This window comes from Triticum aestivum, chromosome 1B, assembly GCF_018294505.1.
Source record: "Triticum aestivum cultivar Chinese Spring chromosome 1B, IWGSC CS RefSeq v2.1, whole genome shotgun sequence".
Classification (NCBI taxonomy): domain Eukaryota; kingdom Viridiplantae; phylum Streptophyta; class Magnoliopsida; order Poales; family Poaceae; genus Triticum; species Triticum aestivum.
Window position 1 is genome coordinate 266,492,786 of NC_057795.1, and position 21,083 is coordinate 266,513,868.

Below are 21,083 nucleotides of genomic sequence, written 5' to 3' on the forward strand. Positions count from 1 at the left end.
CAGCATGTATAAGTTGGTTTGTCATGCATGAAACTAGTACAGATGGAAAGATTGCATTTTTCTGATAATTTTTCATATATAAATTATTTTAATCTGAGCTACGGTTGAATTGTTATGAATTTTTGAAGTTTAAGACAATTTCTGGAATTTTCTAATTTAATTTAAATCCAGAAATCATATATTGCGCCAGCATGACGTCAGCACGACGTCAGCGGTCAACTGCGGCTGGCTGGGGTCAAACCTGACGTGTGGGGCCCACACGTCAGTGACAGGGGGGTTAAACAGGGTTAGTTTAATCCTAATTAAAAGTTAGTGGCGCTGGGGCCCACTGTCAGTGTCACAGTTAGTTAACAAAGTTAATTAGTTGCTAAACTAATCCTAAACTAAAAATTAGCAGGGCCGGGCCCCACCTGTCATTGACCCACACGGGTCAAATCTGGGTCAACAGGGGGTCTAACCCGGTCAACTCGCCGGCGTTTAGCCGCCGGCGAGGCCCGAGACGGCGGAACGCCGCGGAAATCACCCACAGGGCTCCGTTCGAGGCGTGTTTAGGCTCTTCGAAGAGCTGGCGATGCGGCGCGTCGAGCAGTGCCCTCGGCCAGAGCTGGGGTGGCCGAGAACGACGTCGGCGACCACGTTTGCGGCCGCCGGAGTTCGGCTGTGTTCAGGGGCGCGGCTGCAGCGTGCTAACGCGCGAACTAAAACGCTAGCGGGGCACTACGAGGTGCGGCGAGAGTGCTAGGTGCACTGGCGTGGCCAAAGGGTCGCCGGAGCAACGCCGGCGACAAGCTCGAGCGGAGGCGAGCTTCGGCCATGGCGGAACTGAGGCCTAGACGGCGTAATCGCGAGGAGGAGGAGAGGGGTTCGAAGCAGAGGCTCACGAGGAGGTCGATGGGCTGGTCAGCTTGCTCGGGGAAGGCCGGAGCAGAGCAGGGCGGCGAAGACGATCTCGGACGGCCGAGGTTGAAGACGAGGACGGTGCAGGCGCTGTGGTGCGTCCCCGGTTGCGTGGGGCATCGAGGAAGAAGACGGAGCCGAGGCGGTTCTCTTGGACACGCTGGTGCGACTAGGGAGGGCTGGTGGCCATGGCGACGGTGAGCGATGGCGGCGGCAGCGCTCGGGTGCGCTCGGGGAAGAGAGAACCAGGGAGGAGGGAGAGCGAGAGGGAGTGAGAGCGGTGCGGGGCAGCGCGTGGCGACGTTCCGGACGTCCAGGCGTCGAGGGGGAGGACAGGCAGGCAGGTGCCGTGGCGGCACGGCGGTGCGCACGCGTCGGCCACACGCCCCTGGCCTCCTGGCGGGAGGTGGAGGACGACTGGCACTAGCCAGTCGGCTGGGCCGGCCAGCTGGGCCGCACAGTGCCAGGCCTCAGGTGAGCACAGGTAGGCATTTTTTCTAATTTTGTTTTCTTTTCTACTTTTCTGGCATTTGTTTGGTTTAATAAAAATACTAAACCATTTTATTTGCTTATGCCAATTTTTGTAGGGGCTAATGGTATTATTCCAGAGCTCCTCAACAAAAGGCACAATTTTTGGACATATATTAATATATATAACTAATATATTTCCAATGCAAATATTTATCGAATTAATCCAAATGGCCAAAATAAATATCCATGAGCTCCTAAAATATTGTTTTGATTTTTATCTCTGTCCAATATTTTCAGAGAGCAACATGAGCATTTTCTTGGACCCTTTTGGAGAAATTTTTATTTGGGTCATTTTCAAAAATGATTCTGAGGGTTCCACCAATCCTCATTTCAAATTTAAATGAAATTTAAACATGATGCACAAATGACTAGCTAGTCAAAGTCATACCAGACTAGGGATGTGACAACTCGCCCCCACTTGAAAAAATCTCGTCCCGAGATTCAGGGGTCGACGGAAAGAAAGTGGGGTACTCCAGTCGAAGACGATCTTCTCGCTCCCAAGTAGCTTCTCTCTCGGAATGATGAGACCACTGAACTTTGAGAAACTTGATGTTCTGACGTCGAGTGACACGCTCTGCTTGATCAAGAATGCGAACCGGGTACTCTCGGTATGTGAGGTTATCTTGGAGATCAAGCGTTTCGTGGTCCACTCCGCGGATGGGATCCGAGAAGCAACGCCTGAGTTGAGAGACGTGGAAGACATCATGAACTCGAGAAAGATGTGGGGGTAGTTCCAACTGGTAGGCAACCTCTCCTCGTTTAGCGAGAATACGAAAAGGACCAATGTAACGAGGAGCCAACTTGCCCTTGATACCGAAACGATGGGTACCCTTCAAAGGAGTAACCCGAAGGTAAGCTTGGTCGCCAATTTCATAAGTCATATCCTTATGATGACGATCGTACTGGCTCTTCTGACGAGACTGGGCTGTTTTCAAATTCTCACGAATGATGCGAACTTGCTCTTCTGCCTCCTGGATCATGTCCGGTCCAAAGAATTGTCTTTCACCGGTTTCTGACCAGTTCAAAGGTGTTCGACATCTTCGTCCATAGAGAACCTCAAAAGGAGCTTTCTTGAGGCTGGATTGGTAGCTATTGTTATAAGCAAACTCGGCGAAAGGAAGACATTTCTCCCAATCCATACCGAATGAGATAACGCAAGCTCTGAGCATGTCTTCGAGAATTTGATTGACCCGTTCCACCTGACCACTCGACTGAGGGTGGAAAGCGGTACTGAAGGAAAGATGGGTTCCCATGGCAGTTTGGAAACTCTCCCAGAAATGAGAAGTGAAAAGACTGCCACGGTCTGAATTGATCTCTAGTGGAACACCATGAAGTGACACTATTCGAGAAATATATAAGTCAGCGAGCTGACTAGCAGTGATACTTTCTCGAACAGGAAGGAAGTGAGCCACTTTGGAAAGACGATCAACGACTACGAAGATAGCGTTATTCCCTCTCTTGGTCCTGGGAAAGCCGGTGATGAAGTCCATACCAACTTTATCCCATTTCCATTCAGGAATAGCTAAAGGCTGAAGGGTGCCAGCAGGCCTTTGATGCTCTGCCTTAACGCGACGACAAACGTCACAGTTAGCAATAAACTGAGCGATTTCTCTCTTCATCCTAGTCCACCAGAACCTCTGGCGTAGGTCCAGATACATCTTAGTGCTACCGGGATGAATCGTGAGAGGAGATTCATGCGCCTCCTTAAGAATCAATTGTCGCAGATGTTGATTCTTGGGAACCACCAAGCGATTCTCAAAGAAAACAACACCACGATCATCCATAGAGAAACATCCACCAACTCCCTTCTTAATGTTTCTCTTGATCCGGGAAATTCCTGTGTCTTGCCTTTGAGCAGCAATAATCCGATCCTTAAGATCAGGTTTTGCCACCAAGGTAGAAAGAAATCCGCAAGGAGCTATGTGAAGATTAAGCTTACAGAATTCCTCATGGAGAAGTGGTTGGCCTTGCTGCAACATGAGTTGTTGCAATAGGATTTACGGCTTAGAGCATCAGCCATGACATTGGCTTTGCCTGGGGTGTAGGTAATCCCTAGATCATAATCTGTGATTAACTCCAACCAACGTCTTTGCCTAAGGTTCAGATCTGGTTGGGTGAAGATATACTTGAGACTCTGGTGATCGGTGTAGATCTCGCAACGTTTACCAAGAAGGTAATGTCGCCAGGTCTTGAGTGCATAGACTACGGCTGCAAGCTCTAGATCATGTGTAGGATAATTCTCCTCATGTGGATGCAACTGTCGAGATGCATAGGCAATCACATGACGATCCTGCATAAGAATGCAACCTAGTCCCTGTCGTGAGGCGTCGCAGTAGATAATAAAGTCTTTAGTGAAATCCGGTGGCACAAGTATGGGAGCAGAAGTCAGGCGTCTTTTCAGTTCCTGAAAACTGTACTCACACTGTGGGGACCACTCGAACTTTTTATCTTTCTTGAGAAGTTCCGTGAGGGGTTTGGCTACTTTGGAGAAGTTTTCAACAAAGCGGCGACAATAGCTGGCTAGACCAAGGAAACTCCTAACTTGTTTAACGGTCTCAGGTGGAGTCCAATCGAGAACGGCCTTGAACTCTCTCGGGATTGACAGCAATGCCCTTACCAGAGATTACGTGGCCTAGGTAGGTCACTTCTGGCAACCAAAATTCACACTTGGAGAACTTGGCATAAAGACGGTGCTCTCTGAGTTTTTCTAACACAAGTCTAAGATGTTCGGCATGCTCTTCCTCGTTCTTCGAGTAAATAAGAATATCATCGAGGTAAACCACGACGAACTTATCTAAGTACTCCATGAAGATCGAGTTCATCAAGCGGGAGAATGTAGCTGGAGCGTTGGTTAGACCAAAGGACATGACGGTGTACTCGTACTGGCCATAACGAGTGACAAAAGCTGTCTTGGGAATGTCCCTGTTTCTGATTTTGATTTGGTGGTATCCTAACCTTAAATCCATCTTGGAGAAGACTGAAGATCCAGCGAGCTGATCATACAGATCGTTGATCCTGGGGAGCGGATACTTGTTCTTTATCGTGACCAAATTAACGGGACGATAATCTACAACCATCCGGTCCGTACCGTCTTTCTTCTTGACAAAGAGGACGGGGCAAGCCCAAGGAGAAGAACTAGGACGGATGAAACCCTTTTGCAAGGACTCATCGAGTTGTTTCTTAAGCTCGGCTAGTTCTAAGGGTGCCATCTTGTAAGGTCTCCGGGAGATTGGAGCAGTTCCTGGAATAAGATCTATGACGAACTCTACATCTCTGTCAGGTGGAACACCTGGCAGTTCCTCTGGAAAGACATCCGGAAAGTCACGGACTACCGGGATATCTTCAAGGTCTGGAAGAGGGCTGGCATTAAGAGAATAGAGCTGACGCTTTGCAACTCTAGTGGAGACGGTGACTATCTTGCCAGATGGGTGTGTAAGCTGAACAGATCTTGTGTAACAATCAATCTTGGCATGATGAGCTGTCATCCAGTCCATACCCAAGATGATGTTAATATCTGAGGACTTGAGGGCTACAAGTGATGCAAGGAATACAAGTCTATCAACAAGGATTTCATTACCATGGCTGATTCTGGTGGTCTGCCATCTAGACCCTGGGGTTTGGATTCAAGCGGAGTTGGCATATCACAAAATGACATGTCGTGCAAACGAGCATAGCCTTCAGAAATGAAGGAGTGAGATGCTCCAGTATCGAATAGAACTGATGCTGGGTGACAATTGACAAGGAGTGTACCAAGAACGACATCCGGATCATCATGAGCGTCTTTAGCTGAGACGTGATGCACACGTCCACGTTCAGTGGGGCTGACTTGACACTGATCATCTTGCGTGATGGCTTAATACAGCCAACAGTCTTCTCGGCCTTGGGTGGAGCATAACTAGTCTGAGAGCAGTCACGTGCATAGTGTCCTGGCTTCCCGCATGTGAAGCAAGTCCCTGAGGTTGGACGTGGACCCGCACTGACAAGCGGTCTACCAGTAGGCCTGGGTGGAACATACGACTGAGCTGGGGAAGGCACCACATAGGATGGCCTCGGTGTATATCCGGAAGGAAGAGCGGAGTTTGGAACCCAAATCCGGCGCTTCTGGGAACTAGAGCCAGAGGAAGATCCCAAATCACGGGTGTGCTTACGAGACTCCTCGTAAGTGAGTTGAGCTGTCTCTGCATTGATGGCCTTGTTCACAAGGGCTTGGAATGTATCACAATGATGCAGGTGGAGATCACGACGCAACTTGGGGTTGAGACCCTTTCCGGAACCTAGCCTGCTTCTTGGCGTCCGTGGACACTTCTTCTGTGGCATAACGGGCGAGGTTCTCGAACTCTCTGCTGTAAGCATCAACAGCCATCTTACTCTGGGTGAGACTACAGAACTCTTCTCTCTTGCGATCAATGAGGGCCTGGGGAATGTGATGCTCGCGAAAAGCCTCAGTGAAATCCTTCCAGGTAGGAATCTGGCCAGCTGGAAACAAAGCCTCATAGTTCTGCCACCAAAGACTAGCAGGACCTTCCACGTGGTATGTGGCATAAGTGACCTTGTCATCTTCAGCTACGTTCGCAGAACGCAGCTTAAGAGTGATGCTACGGAGCCAGTCATCTGCATCAAGTGGCTCGATGGGATGATGAAAGGTAGGTGGGTGCAAGCGAATGAAATCATGAATGGTAGCAGATCGTTTGAACTGATGTGCGGTGTTCTCCTCGATGCGTGCCAACAAACGGTTGGACTCACGCTTGTTCCTCTCCATCTCTAGCATGAACTCTGTCAACGAAGGCTGGTCGGGAGGATCCTCATTCCTACCATCTCCGTGGTTCTGGCTATGAGCAACGGAACTTCGCTTAGCTGATGACATCCTGAGAGACGAACCAAGGACGGAGTCAGCATCAACTATGGACTGTAGAATGTAGGACAAGGAATTAGTATCTCTCGAACTCCTAAGGAAATTCCGGCAGCATAACGGCAGTAAAATGCTCAGAATGAGACATCCTACTAAAATGGGGCAATAACATACTCATCAGCATTACTCAAGGTTCTGAGATCATACTAAACAGACTTCATCGGAAATACTCGAAAACTGGGGTATGACTCTGATCAACCAATCCTAAGGGACTACGGAGTAGTAACACGTGATCCTGATAGACGGAAGAGAAGCCTAGTTCCTTAATCCCGTCGGAAAGATAGGATGACTCAGATCAGAAGGCCATGAGGTATAAGGAGTAAAAAGAGCCTTACGTTCCTTCCCACAATCAATTCCCTTACATAACTAAAGATTTTCTAGACTCAACTTCGACCAGTTTGGCTTGGTAGTCCTACAGGCAGGCAAGCTCTGATACCAACGCTGTCAGGACCCCGACTCAATGCCACATCGATCTAGCATGTAACACCTCATATCACTTTGCGGCCTCACGCACGGTATCCCCACGGGTGTCGCCTTACCTTTGCCCGGGACCGTTTGCGCCTTTTGGCACACGTATATGATGGTGTCGCTAGCATCCATATGATAAAGGAGCCCGGGCTGACATGGCTAGTCGTAAACCCAAAGTGGCACTAACTTACAGGGACAGGCATCCATGACCCAGCATCGAACGTGTCGGTCATCAGCGAGTGAATCCAGGCTGTAGCACTGGGCTAGCAGGACTCCGGTGAACCGGGCTGTAGCGGGCTAGCAGGACTCCGGTATTCATCGCGTGACATTTCCCCGAAGTGACAGACACAGGATCGAAGAAGGACACATGCCGGCCAGCCTAAGTGTTCCGGAGCAGTAGCAAGCTACCAGGGCTCAGTGGAAGCACTAGGAGGCATTTCCCGGTAAGAGAGAGTACTAAGGATAAACAACTAGATAGTCAGATCCCACACATAGCAATACACATTACACGTACGCATAACATGCAAGTATGTGCTGTACAACATGGCATCACAGCATAACTCCACAACTCAAATAGATAAAGGCTCAGAAGAGCCCTCATAGCATTTATTGCAAACAGGGGTCACAGGACCCATCATACAGAGCATACAAGCAACAAGCGGAAGCATTACATGTCTGGGTACAGACATCTACAAATGAAAAAGGCTGAAGAGCCTGACTAGCTATAACGTCCGACCAAGATCGTAGCTGAGGTACAAGCTACTCGTCGAAGTCCACGAGAACACTAGTAAGACCGAAGTCTCCGCTGCAAAAAACATAAATAAAGCAACATGAGTACAAAGGTACTCAGCAAGAATTACATCAGATCCTATCATACATGCGTGTGTATCAAGAAGGTAATGTGGGGTTTAGTTGCAGCAAGCCAGCTTTGACTCTGTGGCTATCCTGTTCTACGACTACCAGAAACTCTGGAGGTGAAACAACGTACACGAGTCCACTAATCACCACACAACACACTACTATGGATTCATCTCCGTCTCCCTACGAGAAGGCCATCCATAGCACTCACACTTGTCTTGAGCATTTTATAGTATCCACTTCAAGTTGTCTATGTACCATGTAAGCATCCAAGAAGTCCATAACCGCGGACCCGGCTATTCGAATAGATCATGTTAACCCTGCAGGGGTGTACTTCTTCACACACGCTCTCGCCACTTACCGCCATGTACACATCATGTATCTCGGCAACCTTCAAGCGGAAGCCTGGCGAGGGTGTCGGCCACGACCTGACTAACCACACAAGACTCTAGTCCAGGTTTATCGCCTATTCGGGTTCCATCCGCAAGGAGATCCGGCCGGGGTATCGCTCACGGCCCCAAACGATGTGAGCAGGGTTCCCAAGCCCACCATCCGGGTGCCACTTGGTACACCGTGCCACCTGTGCCTAGTCTGTCCCAAGCCCACCCTGCCGGGTGCCACTTGGTAGAAAAATAGCACTACCTACAAACACCAGAAACTAGTTGCGACTCCTGGACAGAGATCAAGTTGGTTAATAAGTCGAGAGGGCTTGGAGCGCCCGGAGCCCAATGTGTGGTAGTATCGAGTCATTGGACAACATACACAGAACTCAGGGCTTAAGGACAGTTCCAGTGAGACAGCCCACCATGTACTCCTACATGGCCCCTCACCGCTACCTTTACCAAATCGTGTTCACACACTTAACTCTCAGCATCAGAACATATCGTGACACTCCAATTCATTCCCAATGAACCAGACCTGACACACTCTAAGCAATAGCAGGCATAGCATGGTAGGAACACATCAGTGGCTTCAATCAACTCCTACACATGCTAGTGGGTTTCAACTATTTACTGTGGCAATGACAGGTCATGCAGAGGAATGGGTTCAACTACCACAGCACAAAGTAGCAGATGAATCGTTGTTGTCCTAATGCAATAACTGAGATCAGGAGCGAGAGAGTAGGGTTTTATCGAAATGAACAAGGGGGTTTGCTTGCCTGGTAAATCAACAGAGGAGGCACTGCTTCACAGACAGGTACTCTGGAACAGACTCCGGAGCAGGACCTATCGAGAAGGAACAGTGTCGACAATCAACACACAATCATATGCAACAATATGATGCATGAACATGGCATGTAGATGTGATGCTGTTTGGGCTAATGCAACTGGTAATCATTTGGTTTGAAGTCCATTTGAACCAAAAGGTTCAAATGCATCTCCAAATTAAGCTCCTACATATGCCATAATGTGTTTTTATCATATTCAGCATGTATAAGTTGGTTTGTCATGCATGAAACTAGTACAGATGGAAAGATTGCATTTTTCTGATAATTTTTCATATATAAATTATTTTAATCTGAGCTACGGTTGAATTGTTATGAATTTTTGAAGTTTAAAACAATTTCTGGAATTTTCTGATTAAATTTAGATCCAGAAATCATATATTGCGTCGGCATTGAGTAAGCATGACGTCAGCAGTCAACTGCGGCTGATGGGGTCAAACCTGACGTGTGGGGTCCACACGTCAGTGACAGGGGGGTTTAACAGAGGTTAGTTTAATCCTAATTAAGAGTTAGTGGCGCTGGGGCCCACTGTCAGTGTCACAGTTAGTTAACAAAGTTAATTAGTTGCTAAACTAATCCTAAACTAAAAATTAGCAGGGCAGGGTCCACCTGTCATTGACCCACATGGGTCAAATCTGGGTCAACAGGGGGTCTAACCCGGTCAACTCGCCGGCGTTTAGCCGCCGGCGAGGCCCGAGACGGCGGAACGCCGCGGAAATCACCCACAGGGCTCCGTTCGAGGCGTGGTTAGGCTCTTCGAAGAGCTGGCGATGCGGCGCGTCGAATAGTGCCCTCGGCCAGAGCTGGGGTGGCCGAGAACGACGTCGGCGACCACGTTTGCGGCCGCCGGAGTTCGGCTGTGTTCAGGGGCGCGGCTGCAGCGTGCTAACGCGCGAACTAAAATGCTAGCGGGGCACTACGAGGTGCGGCGAGAGTGCTAGGTGCACTGGCGTGGCCAAAGGGTCGCCGGAGCAACACCGGCGACAAGCTCGAGCGGAGGCGAGCTTCGGCCATGGCGGAACTGAGGCCTAGACGGCGTAATCGCGAGGAGGAGGAGAGGGGTTCGAAGCAGAGGCTCACGAGGAGGTCGATGGGCTGGTCAGCTTGCTCGGGGAAGGCCGGAGCAGAGCAGGGCGGCGAAGACGATCTCGGACGGCCGAGGTTGAAGACGAGGACGGTGCAGGCGCTGTGGTGCGTCCCCGGTTGCGTGGGGCATCGAGGAAGAAGACGGAGCCGAGGCGGTTCTCTTGGACACGCTGGTGCGACTAGGGAGGGCTGGTGGCCATGGCGACGGTGAGCAATGGCGGCGGCAGCGCTCGGGTGCGCTCGGGGAAGAGAGAACCAGGGAGGAGGGAGAGCGAGAGGGAGTGAGAGCGGTGCGGGGCAGCGCGTGGCGACGTTCCGGACGTCCAGGCGTCGAGGGGGAGGACAGGCAGGCAGGTGCCGTGGCGGCACGGCGGTGCGCACGCGTCGGCCACACGCCCCTGGCCTCCTGGCGGGAGGTGGAGGACGACTGGCACTAGCCAGTCGGCTGGGCCGGCCAGCTGGGCCGCACAGTGCCAGGCCTCAGGTGAGCACAGGTAGGCATTTTTCTAATTTTGTTTTCTTTTCTACTTTTCTGGCATTTGTTTGGTTTAATAAAAATACTAAACCATTTTATTTACTTATGCCAATTTTTGTAGGGGCTAATGGTATTATTCCAGAGCTCCTCAACAAAAGGCACAATTTTTGGACATATATTAATATATATAACTAATATATTTCCAATGCAAATATTTATCGAATTAATCCACATGGCCAAAATAAATATCCATGAGCTCCTAAAATATTGTTTTGATTTTTATCTCTGTCCAATATTTTCAGAGGGCAACATGAGCATTTTCTTGGACCCTTTTGGAGAAATTTTTATTTCGGTCATTTTCAAAAATGATTCTGAGGGTTCCACCAATCCTCATTTCAAATTTAAATGAGATTTAAACATGATACACAAATGACTAGCTAGTCTAAGTCATACCAGACTAGGGATGTGACATGTGTGAAGTATTTTTGTTCTGGATAACATAAATAGATTATTGAATAGTTTGCACTAGAAATCACCTCACAAATATGCATATATGCAATATTCTTGGTCATATCCAAGGTAGTCATGTCCTCATCATCCTCCCCATCTTGAAAATAAAGCCGTACTCGACGTTGCTTAATCTGAAATGTGGCTAACAAAAGAGACAAGGTGTACATGTTGTATATGTATACGTCATCCATTTTTACTTCCCTTGATTTTTGCATATATGACACATGAATAGTTGAGTAACTTGCATAGTTCATAAAATCTAAAGCCAACAAATTAGCACAAGAACTAGAAGGCATGAAAATATTGCAACTCAGTTTGCACATATAAGTGAAGCTCTTATTCATTTCAAAAGATTGACAATGTTCATCATTAAACCATCCCAACATTGGTGAATAAACCTTATTTGAATCAAATTTACATGCTACAACATGCTTAGATAAGCAAACATGCAATGAGTCATTCGACACAGAATCATCACCAAGATTAGAGGTCATATCAAAATGATTAAATATTGATTCTTTTGCATCAACAGTTAATTCAATGGGTGCACTCAGAATTGTTGGTATTTTAGTTGTTTGATCACATGACACAGTCATGATAGTATCAAGATTCTCTAAAATAGGTGATGTGCTCAAATCACTAGGTAACTCAACACATGATGCATTCAAGTTAACTAGGGATGCATCATTCTCATGTGAAGTTATATCATCAATACCTTTATTGTTACCTTGTCGCAAAGACGTAGCTGATGTAGGTACGGGTGTTGACAATGCACCATACACTTGTTATGATGTCGCGCTCACAATCTGAGGTGGGGTTGCTCTAGTAGGTGCAACGGTGGAGGAACCAACCGGTGGTGGTGAGCATGAACTGGAATAGTAGTTGTTGTAGTCACCCAATGCATCCTCCTATATCTGTCTCTCAAAGGTACAAGCGCGAACATACATGCTAGTAATGCAACAAGGAATATAGTGAAATCTTGCACGGATATCATGGTTCAACCACCAAAAAATCTATTCATTGTATCATCCTCAGATACTTCTATGTCACAATGATGCAAATAAGATTTGAACTCTTGGTAGTAAGCATGAACGGTGTTACTGCCTTGTCTTAATTGTTCCAATTTGCGAAGCAATTCACGACGATAGTAAGGAGGAAAAAATTGTTGTCTCATTACATCTTTCAAATGTTTCCATGTTGTGGGTTGGTTATCAATATTTTTCTTACAATGCACACTCCACCAAACAGAAGCAAAACCAGTAAATGCTCTAGTGGCAGCTCATACTCTCTCAAGTTCAGAAAAGTCATGGTGACGAAAAACTTGTTCTACTTCAAGCTCCCAAGCTAGATAAATAGCAGGATTAAATCTACCCTCAAATGACGGTAAAGAGATAACCTGACCATTTGCTTGTGTGTGTTGTCCCAACTCTCGTGATGGTGAAAATGTGTCTGTCGTCCAAGAACTTCTATCTCCGGAACCTATCATGATTAGTGAAACAAGAAACAAAAATTCGAGAATAATGTTCCTATGCACTACTAGGATGTGGTTGTAAAGTGCTCACAGTAAAGCAAATATCAATATTTTACAAGTTCTTACCATGCGGTAGGTAGTGACAGGCAACCAGCGGTGTCAAGTAACTCTGAAGATTGTGTAAAGCGATTTCCAGGGGAACATAAATATACACGGTGTAGAAATATGTGGAGCTGGGTTGGCTATATATGGTAGCCAAAAATTTAGCCATAATCAATTCAAAGATGTAATGTTGAATAAACGCTCAATGACGGTATTGTGCTCGTCCTAGGCTAGACCGGACTAGAGACGCGAGCCTAGAACACTAATGAGGTCACGGCGTAGCACAACTAGCATCAATGAAGGATACTAAGTAGCTCTTGACAGCAAGATATAAGTGAAGATCACAACGGCAGTGAAGATAATGATGAAAAACAACTGCCAAGCAGGATATAAAACAATCCTCTCTCCAACTTTCCTCTTGAAAAGTTTGAGCGAATTTTCTGATAAATTCTTTCAAAGAATGCTACTAACTCAAGCTTTATAATGCAAAAACAATCACTCAATTCCGAGTTGATTTGAGGAGTCAAAGAATTCTAAAACTGGCCTGAAAAATTGGAACAAGCTGTGTTCACGAACTTCGAAGGGCAAAAAGACCTATTTAGAAGCCGATTTTGAGGTGTCAAATATTGAACTAGATTCTGCAACTATTTTGATGTGGCTCGTCGCTAGCTTCATTTTGAGTACTCACGGAGCCAAAACGGACTTCCTATGAGGAAGATACACATGTTTTACTGAACAGTGCGCAAAACACATTCCAATCCGAATTCAGGTACGAGATTGATTCTAGATAGATCCGATTTTTTTTTCTTCTCTTTTTTTTCTCACACTTCTTTGTCTTTTTCTTCTCTCTCTTTTTCTTTTTCTTATTTCCTTTTTTTCTTTTTTTCTCTATCTTTCTTTTTCTCCCTCTTTCCAAGACAAACTAGATAAGATGCAGATTGGATCAGGCCAAGATGTGAATGACCTCAGCTATGATTATGACAATTAACTGTGTGTAGCACGTGGTGGAAATTGATGGATGGGATGGTAGACAGTGGAAGGGATAACGATGCAGTGGCGGCGTGACTAATGTGAACAGAACTTGAAACTCTAAACGAACTAGACACTAAGACCAGCAACTCGACACAAGATGCAACCGATAATTCAATAATGCAAACAATGAAAAGAAAATTGCAAAGGCTCGACTGGCTTGGACAAAGGATAAATAGATCTAACTTTTTTTGTGGCTTTTTTGGACAATAGGTAAGAAAATAAATCTAATCTAGGGAAAACTGGAAATTCTCACCGAGCAACCTGAAAACTGATACCACTTGATAGAGGCGGGGTGTCCCGATCTTTCGATGAGATGATAACTATCGATTTGGTGGAGACGACTTTGAAGATCCAACTACAAATGTGCATGATGTTGCGCCTTAGCAAACGCTTAACCAACTCTGAGAGGTTATTGACCACGCCGGAGCACAATCAACCTGACCACAAAGGTCTATTCCTGCAAGCAATGGAAGAACAAGAAAGAATATGATAAAAGCAATCTGAATATTGCGAGTATATATGAAGTATTGATAAAGGTGGGGATCCGTAAGCGGTCTTGGTCTAGTCATTGGACACAAACGAAGTACACGAAGTTGCAATGGCTAACTTTTAACTAAACAAATCCCCAGGGAAAAGCTACTAGATGGATCTACTTATATAGGAGCAAGGGGTGGCGGCCAAGGAGGTGGGAGGACGTCCCAAGGCAGCCTAAAACTAACCCTAGGTCGTACAAGGCCAATGGGCCCAAGTGGAGGTGATGTAACACCTTTGGACTTGTAGTTTGACTCGGATTCTGCTGCAGCATCAGATTGTTTCGTCCATAACTCAATGCTCCGGACGAATTTGAAGGTGATTCCAATTGGGTTGGAAAGTGCACGAAATCGTGAGAGATTTGGACTCTATCTTCTCTTGGGCCAAAAGTGACGTGAGAGAACTTTTTGAACAGCAACTAAACATCTCTTTCTTCCTTATCTTCATATGTGGATTGTACAAATGTCCCATACACCTGCAATTAGACAAAACACAAATGTGTGTGAAGTATTTTTGTTCTGGATAACATAAATAGATTGTTGAATAGTTTGCACTAGAAATCACCTGACAAATATGCATATATGCAATATTCTTGGTCATATCCAAGGTAGTCATGTCCTCATCATCCTCAGCAAATAGGGTGGTTATATCATTCAATTTAGCAAGATGTACCACAACAGTTTCTGATTCATAACCATGGAAAGGATCAGATTCAACCAAAGTAGTTAACTCAGGAACGACAGAGAATTCATAATCCTTATCAGTGATTAAGATAGGTGAAGTAGCAAACTTAGTATCATATTGCATTCCAACATTCAAAGAATTTTCTTTCAGCTTAGCTAAAAGTTTTTGTAAGATCATCTCTATCATTGCAAGCAAGAAACTCTCTAGTAGTTTCCTCATCCATAATATAACCCTCAGGTACAATAGGCAATTCATATCTAGGGGGATAATTGCAATCTTAAGTTTCGATAATATCATCAGTTTCAGTAATTTCATTCTCTCTAACCCTAGCAAGTTGTTCATCAAAAAATTCACCTAGTGGCAATGTATTATCAACAAAATAAGTAGTATCATCATAAGCATCATGCATAGCAGAAGTGGCATCATCAATAACATGTGACATATCAGAATCAATAGCAGGTGTACGTGTCACAAGTTTACTCAAAACAGAAGGTGAATCAAGTGCAGAGCTAGATGGCAGTTCCTTACCTCCTCTCGTAGTTGAGGGAAAAATCTTGGTTACTTTCAGATTCCTCATAGTGATCAACAGATATAAACCCCAAGTGACTCAGAGAATAGAGCTATGCTCCCCGGCAACAGCGCCACAAAAAGGTCTTGATAACCCACAAGTATAGGGGATCGCAACAGTTTTCGAGGGTAGAGTATTCAACCCAAATTTATTGATTTGACACAAGGGGAGCCAAAGAATATTTTCAAGTATTAGCAACTGAGTTGTCAATTCAACCACACCTGAAAGACTTAATATCTGCAGCAAAGTATTTAGTAGCAAAGTAGTATGGAAGTAACGGTAACAGTAACAATAGCAGTTTTGTAGCAATCGTAACAGTGGCAACGACAAAGAAACTAAGTAGAAACGAGTTCGTAGGCAATGGATGAATGATGGATAATTATGTCGGATGGCATTCATCATGCAACAATTATAACATAGGGTGACATAGAACTAGCTCCAATTCATCAATATAATGTAGGCATGTATTCCGAATATAGTCATACGTGCTTATGGAAAAGAACTTGCATGGCATCTTTTTTCCTACCCTCCCATGGCATTGAGGTCCTATTGGAAACTAAGGGATATAAGGCCTCCTTTTAATAGAGAACCAAACCAAAGCATTAGCAGTTAGTGAATACATGAACTCCTCAAACTACGGTCATCACCGGGAAGTGTCCCGACTATTGTCACTCCGGGATTGCCGAATCATAACACATAGTAGGTGACTGTAACTTGAAAGATAGGATCAAGAACACAAATATATTCATGAAAACATAATAGGTTCAAATATGAAATCATGGCACTTGGGCCCTAGTGACAAGCATTAAGCATAGCAAAGTCATAGCAACATCAATCTTAGAACATAGTGGATACTAGGGATCAAACCCTAACAAAACTAACTCTATTACATGGTAAATCTCATCCAACCCATCACCGTCTAGCAAGCCTATGATAGGATTACTCACACACGGTGGTGTGTATCATGAAATTGGTGATGGACGATGGTTGATGATGACGACGACGACGATTTCCCCTCCCCGGAGCCCCGAACAAAATGCAGATCTGCCATTCTGAGGAAGAACAAGAGGTGGCGGCGGCTCCGTATCGTAAAACGTGATGCATCCTTCTCTCTGATTTTTTTTCTCCCCAAACTTGAATATATGGAGTTGGAGTTGAGGTCGGTGGAGCTTGTGGGACCCACAAGACTAGAGGGCACGCCCTCCACCCTTGTGGACAGGGTGTGGGTCCCCTCTGGTTGATTCTTTCGCCAATATTTTTTATTTATTCCAAAAATAATCTCCATGAAGTTTCAGGTCATTCTGAGAACTTTTATTTCTGCACAAAAATAATACATGTTGGTGGGAAACGACACCTATGGGATCACAAGAATCCCTACTATGGTTGCGGGGCGCTGGGTTGTGAGGAGAGCAGGATCAGTAGTCAGTACGAGCACGCGGATCATTTACCCAGGTTCGGGCCGCACAGATGCGTAACACCCTAGTCCTACTTGGATGTGTGTATTGGTGTTATTTAAGTTCTTGAACTAGCTGTAATGAGCGTAACTTATCCAAAAGACCGAATCCCCCTCCTGGATGCCTCGGGCCTCCTTTTATAGGCAAGGGGATCGCCACAGTGGCACACAAGAGGTGGCATCGGGGTACAGTGATTAAGCCTATCCTTTGCCATTACGGGACTAAGTACATTTAATGCGCCCCTGACGTGTCCCCTCCACTTTACCGCCACTTTGCCCTACCTCAACACGCGCCTGGGCCAGCGAGGCGATCAGCGCCATGTAGGCTGGCAGGCTGCTGACGTGGCGCGGTGGTAGGGCCTTCACGAAGATTTGCATGCCACCATGTAGGCATGCGCTGAGCTGGCCAAGAAGCCTTGGTGCTGACACGCAGGGGCCCGTCCAGGTGGTAGGCTGCCAGCTGCATGGGAGCGGTGGCAGAAGCTTGGCGGGTGCGGGCCTGGCTGTGGCCTCACGGACGTCCCTAGCAAGGGCCTTGCCGGGGCCCCAGCAAGGGTCTTGCCATGGTGTTGCGGTCGTCCCTGGCAAGGGTCTTGCCGGGGGTCTTGTGGGTTTCCTCGGCGAGGATCTCATGGAGGTTCGTCATCTTCTACTCTTCTAATTTGAAGTGTTCTTTGTCTTCACAAAGATCTGCATGCCACCATGGAGGCGCCTCCCGAGCCTATGTTCCAACGTGGTTGGTGACGCTGGAGAAACTGGGGCCCAAGGTTGGCGCGTCCTGTTGGGATCAGGTAGGCTGCTCCGGCAAGGGCCTTGCCGAGGCCGTGGGGGCTGCCCCGGCAAGGACCTTGCCGGGGGAAACCACTTCGCCTTTTGGCTGCTTATGCTTATGTCTTGGCGTTGCTTTGATTCTATATTGTGGCTCTGATTTCCTATCTCTGCCCTGCTTAAGTGTGGCCGTCCGCGTGGCTCTGACTGCCTGTGCACAAATAAGGGGTACAAAAGAGCGCCCCTTCTTTGGTACACCGACAGGAGCCCCCGGGCCTGGTCCACACATAAGTGCAACATGTTGTTGGGCCAGGCCCATAACGGTGCGCGGGCAGGCGGGGCGGTTTTTTTACCACGATAACTTTCCGTCCGCTGCGCTTCCCCATGACCCGCATTGAATGCGTGACGTGGGGGGGTCGCGCGCATGGGTGATCGAAGCACGCTTGTGTCATCTTGCGGTGAACAGTAAAGAGGCGGCTTGCGTGTCCCTTCGAGACCATAGGGCCGCCGCTCATTTACTGTCCTTACCTAGGAACCGTCGCTCCACGCATCCCATTACCCCGTCTCTCGTGCCACTTACGCTGCAAGCACGACCAAGAGCGAATGACAGGCGTGTGGGATACGGGAAGACGTGCGCGCATGGGTCGATTCCCACGCGCCTTCAATTGGGCAGGGAGGGCGGTCGACGGCCTCGCCCGCTGTCATCTTTAATAAGCCGGATTGGCCGAGAGGGGCGGCCGAGCCCCGCCACCATCTCTTTATAAGGAGGGGAGCGGGAGGACGGCACCTCTCAGTCCTTCATCATCCGCCTCTCCCCATCCCTACTCCTTCCTCTCTTCTACCATGGCGAGAGGGTGTGGTGATGCTTCGTCGGTGGCGGCGAGGGTCTCTGCTCAACAATGCATCGCCCCTCTCCAAGAGCTCGTGGTGGCGGAGCCAACCATTAGAGGCAGGGGAGGGGGCGAGGTCGAGGCCGTCGTGGCGCTCGTGGAAGAGGAGGACGGGGCGGCGCATCGGCCTCGCGTCCGCCAGAGGCCCCCTCCCCCGATGGAGGGCCACATTAGGGACAACCCCTACGAGTTCTTCATTAGGCTGCTCCAGCCGACGCCCCATCGTCTTCTCCTCCCAACCCCATTTGTGCGGGAGATGGAGCTGGACCCGCCGCAGGCGCTGCGGCTGCATATGACGGGCTGTGGGAACAGCGGCACATGGAACGACGTCGAGTTATCCGCCCCTCACGTCATGTATCTTCACTGAGGGTGGAAGACCTTTGCTCGCATCCACAGCCTGACGGAGGGGCTCACTCTCCAGTTCAAATTAATGGAGAGTGGCCTCCTCTCCGTCAAGGTCTTTGGGCACTTCGGGACTCGCATAAGGTGCTGCGTGGAGAGTTCCTCTCACAATGAAGACTCCTCCTCGAGCGAGAGTTGCGAGGAGGATAGCGGCAGCGACTACGAGGGTAGCGGGCGGCAGGATGACAGTTCCGACTAAGCGTCGGGCGCGTCGCTCCAGGACGACACTGGTGACCCCATCATCCGTGTCGCCGGCTCGTTGAACTTCTCGGGGTCACCTCCTTTGGCGGCTGGCGTGGGTGGCGGGCCATCAAGTCGGAGTACGATGGCACCGAAACCTTCGTAGCGTATTGACGGACCGCTGCCTCATCTTCCATCTTTTCCTCCGGCGCCACCACTGCCAAGCCTCTCCTAGGCGACCGCCGGCATGTTCTCTTGGTGCCTTCTGCTGCTCGTACCTCGCCTAGGCGCTCCTTCTACCCTTTTGCCTTCTTGTTTCATTTCCTGAGGAGAGGGACAAGAAAGGGATCACGGGCATCTTATCTTTTTTCAATTTGTAAGCCCACGGGCCTTATTTAGATCTAAAACATGTAATCTCCATGTTCATGTTTATATTCCATACGAACTGTACCTTATGGAACGTATTAATGGAAAAAGGGTGCTTCCCGTGTCTTGTGTGTGCGTGTGAGCAAAGCCCATACCAAGGAACAAATCCTTGTTATTTTCAATATAAACACCGCTGCCCGGTAGCAGGCCTTGCCGTTCCCCCACTTCGTTCGTCCATACTCATGCCTTTGGCGGAGGCAGGGACGAAGTGGGGGTGGGCCCTACGCTTGCTTCCTTGCCGCCGCGGCTACAACCATATTCCGAACCAAGAAGCTCTTGGGTGATAGGAACGAGGGGAGCACGACAGCCTTGGAACAAAACAAGGTTTCGTACATCCCAAGTTTCATACGGAAATGCATGACATGGAATGGGAAAACTTATCTGAAACTGCAGCCCCCCGCAACCCTGACTTGCCGTGGGTGGACCTTCATGTCTTCAGCCATCGGCAAGCTTGGCTTGCCGGGTCCGGAGCGCCGGCTTGTTCTCTTCCTTTCACTTGGCTTGGCGGAAACAATCATGTACCTTGCGTACCAAAGAGGATGGATAGGAACAAAATGATGCAAACTCGACCTCTATGCTAGGGGTTAGTCGCTGCTAAGTGTCGGATTTCGGGTTCCGGCAGACCCTTGAGGTTCGAACTCTAGGGTGCGCACGAAGATCTTTCCCCTACCAGCTCACGTCTCGAAGTCTGGCAAAGGATCTAGGCTAGAAAGAAGAACACACAAGGGACACGAGGTTTATACTAGTTCGGGCCACCGTTGTGGTGTAATACCCAACTCTAGTTTGTGGTGTGGTGGATTGCCTCAGGAGCTGATGATTAACAATACAAAGGGAGAACAGCCTCGTGAGGGGCTGTTCTTGAGCTGGTGCGATGAACTGCTTGGGTGAGTTCAGTCGCTTCTCTCTCTCTGATTGACCCATCTTCCAGATGCCTCTACTCTGTGGTGACTAGTCCTATTTATAGAGGGAGGCCCGGGGCCTCTTCCCAAATAATGAGAGGGAAGGGCGCCAATAATTGGCCATTTTGAAGGGGAACATCTAGTACACTTATCCTGACTAAAGTTGGTCTTCGGCTGCCAAAGGCTCTGGTGGTGACGCCATCCTGGGCTCCACGATAACCTCCATCCTGCCGTTCTGCTGGTCTTGGTCTTGTTGCACCGAAACGGTAACCTTTGCCTGATGCCTTGGCCTATGCTTGCCCCCCTTGCACCGAAGGGGAAACAAGGACACTATGTAGGGCGGCACCCGCCTGGTCTCGATCGTCATGGCTTGCATCACGGGCTCCTCGCGAGGTGCCCTTGCCTTGATCTCTCCGCCTCCTCGCGAGCCTGCCTGATGAGGCTTCTCCTGAGGAAGCTTCCTGTTGTCCTCCCCGCGAGGCTTGGCCCCTCACGAGGGTCTTGAGCTTGAGCTGATGAAGCTGGGTTGTGCTGGGCCCCCACTTGAGCCACGCCGCAGGCCGCAGGCAGGCAAGTCTGGGGACCCTCGTTCCCATAATGCCGACACTAAGCAGTATCAACCCTAACTGAGGGAGAGACTCAATCTAGCATGCATGCTATAACTTAGGGCGCCAGCGCTTCATTTATTTATGCTCAGGGTCTGTGCCTGGCTTTGTAT